The sequence below is a fragment of the Canis lupus genome, chromosome X (genome assembly GCF_048164855.1).
Source record: "Canis lupus baileyi chromosome X, mCanLup2.hap1, whole genome shotgun sequence".
Taxonomy (NCBI): Eukaryota; Metazoa; Chordata; class Mammalia; order Carnivora; family Canidae; genus Canis; species Canis lupus.
Genome location: NC_132876.1, coordinates 62,738,219 through 62,742,167, shown reverse-complemented (window position 1 = coordinate 62,742,167; position 3,949 = coordinate 62,738,219). Strand labels below are relative to the sequence as shown.

Genomic DNA, 3,949 nt, shown 5'->3' with positions numbered 1-3,949 from the left:
GTATTTTTATTTTTTTTATTTCTTTTTTTGATCCATTGGTTATTTACTGTCATTTTTTTACTATCATTTTCTTTAGTCTCCACATGTTTTTCTCATTCTTTTTCTTATGATTTATCTCCAGCTTCATACGGTTGTAATCTGAGAAGATGCATGTATGGTTTCAATCTTCTGAAATTTATTGAGGCCTGTTTTATGGCCTATTATGTGCTGTACTCTGGAAAATGTAGCAAATGTGCTTGAAAAGTATGTGCATACTGTGTTTCTTGGATGGGATCTGTTATGTTTCCTGTGATCCAATGCATCTATCAAAGACATTGTTTCCTTGTTGATTTTCTGTCTGAATGATCTATCCATTGATATAAGTGGGATGTTAAAGTCCTCTATTCTTATTGCATTGCTATCAATTTCTCTCTTCATATTCATTAATATTTGCTTTCTCTATTTAGGCACTTCGGTGTTAAGTGTGCAGATATTTAAAATTGTGATATCCTCTTGTAAAATTGATCCCTCAGCCACAGAGTTGGCTTAGGAGTAGTTTTAAGTGACAAAGGGAGCACTGCTATCAACTCATCCATCTTCCTCACAAAATATTTTCCACCCAAGGGACTTTGAATATACTGTATTTCACCTTCCAGACTCACCCAGGATAGGAAAGCCTGTATAAAGGACCACCTGTTTGGCTTCATGCCTGTCCCAACAATAATATCCCAATGGTGTGATGAACCTGATGAATTAGCAGTACAGGAGTCCATGAAAGAAAAGGACTCCATGGGAAAGAGAATAGTTTAAACTATAGATGATTTTCAAAGATTATCATCCATCCTCACCCTCAAAATCCAAATTTGAACCATTGCTGTTTCTCCCCAATGTGTACCCATAGGGCAGCATGTGCCTGCTCATCCTTGAGGAAAAATCCTGGAGTCCAGTCGTTACAATTAAGCAGGTCCTGTTAAAAATACAGGAACTTCAAAATGAACCAAATACCCAAGACCCAGTTCAAACAGAGAACTACAGGATTTACTGCCAAAACAGACTGAATTATGAGAAGAGGGCTTGAGCATAAGCAAAGAATTTAACACCTTCATAAGTGGTGACCTTGTGGCAGCATAAGAAGGAAGGTATTGGCTTGGCAAAAACTTGTTTACAACACTTTTGAAAATTAACTTTGCTCTATACAATTACTAGTCACCTAGGGAGGGTTGGATGGTGGCATTTTCCATTTCTACTACTAAAACACAGTTCTTGGCTCACTGAATTGCCTGGTTTTTCATACATGTTTTTTTCCTTCAGTCTTTTGTATTTTAATTGTTATGTAAAACTTGGTTTTGTTTTTATATTGATTTCTTAATTCAAATGCTGCAAAATTATAAACTTTTATACTTCAGTGAGCTACCAGGAACTGATTCCTTTGTTTGCAGATGTTAGAATGCTCCATAATATTTAGGACTACAGTTAGCTTCCAGCTGGCATCCTTTCCCCTGCATTTTCCTCAGAATTTGGACTATGTTCCTTACGAATCTCAGATCCAAATTCAGCCAGCCTCTCTTTACCATCCCATTCCCTCTGTGTTTATATGTCATTTTGTCTGTGTTGTTGTTTAGAGTAAATAAAGAATCTTTAAAAATGATTGAATCTCGACAAACAGGAAAGACTATCCACTGGAAAAAAGACAGTCTCTTAAATAAATGGTGCTGGGAAAATTGGACATCCAAATGCAGGAGAATGAAACTAGACCATTTTCTTACACCATACACAAAGATATACTCAAAATGGATGAAAGATCTAAATGTGAGACAAGATTCCATCATTCATCCTAGAGAAGAATGCAGGCAACACCCTTTTTGAACTTAGCCACAGCAACTTCTTCCAAGATACATCCATGAAGGCAAGAGAAACAAAAGCAAAAACGAACTATTGGGACGTCATCAAGATAAGAAGCTTCTGGACAGCAAAAGAAACAGTCAACAAAACTAAAAGTCAACCTACAGAACGGGAGAAGATATTTGAAAATGACCTATCAGATAAAGGGCTAGTATCCAAGATCTATAAAGAACTTATTAAACTCAACAGCAAAGAAACAAACAATCCAATCATGAAATGGGCAAATGACATGAAGAGAAATCTCACAGAGGAAGACATAGACTCGGCCAACAAGCACATGAGAAAATGCTCTGCATCACTGGCCATCAGGGAAATACAAATCAAAACCACAATGAGATACCACCTCACACCAGTGAGAATGGGGAAAATTAACAAGACAGGAAACAACAAATGTTGAGGAGGATGTGGAGAAAGGGGAACACTCTTCCACTGTTGGTGGGAATGTGAACTGGTACAGCCACTCTGGAAAACAGTGTGGAGGTTCCTCAAAGAGTTAAAAATAGATCTGCCCTATAACCCAGCAATTGCACTGCTGGGGATTTACCCCAAAGATACAGATGCAGTGAAACACCAGGACACCTGCACCCTGATGTTTATAGCAACAATGTCCACAATAGCCCAACTGTGGAAGGAGCCTCGGTGTCCATCGAAAGATGAATGGATAAAGAAGATGTGGTCTATGTATACAGTGGAATATTAGCCATTAGAAACGACGAATACCCACCATTTGCTTCAACGTGGATGGAACTGGAGGGTATTATGCTGAGTGAAATAACTCAATCAGAGAAGGACAAACATTATATGGTTTCACTCATACAGGGAATATAAAAATTAGTGAAAGGGAATAAAGGAAAGGAGAGAAAATGAGTGAAAATATCAGTGAGGGTGACAAAACATGAGAGACACCTAACTCTGGGAAATGAATGAGGGGTAGTAGAAGGGGAGGTGGGCGAGATGTGGTGGTGACTAGATGACGGGCACTGAAGGGGGCACTTGATGGGATGAGCATTGGGTGTTATGCTATATATTGGCAAATTGAACTCCAAAAAATAAGTAAATAAATGAATAAATAAATAAATAAATAGCTTTCAGATACAGCAGTCAGTCATAAGAGGGAAGTACATAGCAATACAAGCCTTTCCCAAGAAACTAAAAAGTCTCAATTACACAAGTTAACTTTATACCTAAAGGAGCTGCAAAAAGAACAACAAATAGAGCTTAAGCCAAGCTGGGGTGACTGTGTGATGGGCCCTGAGGGGGGCACTTGACGGGATGAGCACTGGGTGTTATGCTATATGTTGGCAAATTGAACTCCAATAAAAAAAATAAAATAAAAAATAAAATAAATGATTGAATCATTTATCATTATGTAATGCCCATCCACTCCTGCTAGTCTTGTTTTATTGTTTTCAGTCCTATTTTAACATATATATATATGTTAGTATTGTTATCTCAGATTTTTTTTTCCTGCTTCCATGTGCATGGTGAATATTTTTCCATCCCCTTCCTTGCAATCTGAATGTATTTTTCGGTCTCAGGTGAATCTTGTAAGCAGCATAGAGATGAGACTTCTTTATTATCCATTTTACCACCCTATCTCTGTTTATTTTATATTTTTGTATATTTTTATTGGAGTTTGATTTGCAACATATAGTATAACCCCTAGTGCTCATCCCATCCAGTGCCCCCCTCAGTTCCCATCACCCAGTCACCTCATCCTTGAACCCATCTCCCCTTCCACTACCCCTTGTTTGTTTCCCAAAGTAAGTGGTCTCTCATGTTCTGTCACCCTCTCTGGTTTTCCCTCCTCATTTTCTCTCCTTTCCCTATAATCTCTTTCACTATTTTTTGTACTCCCCATATGAGTGAAACCATATAATGTTTGTCCTTCTCAGACTGACTTACTTTACTCAGCATAATGCCCTCCAGTTCCATTCATGTCGAAACAAATGGTGGATATTCATCATTCTAATCTCTGTTTATTAGAGCATTTAAGCCATTTACATTTAAAGTAATTATTGAGGGTGTATACTTACTGCCATTTTATTAGTTGTTTTCTGATTGTTCC

The 3,949-nt window shown here is 37.7% G+C and overlaps 1 pseudogene; it reads left to right on the top strand.

The window, feature by feature from the left end:
* Window positions 1-618: 618 nt before the first annotated feature.
* Window positions 619-1,057, top strand: LOC140628484 (SUMO-conjugating enzyme UBC9-B pseudogene; annotated as a pseudogene).
* Window positions 1,058-3,949: the final 2,892 nt, after the last annotated feature.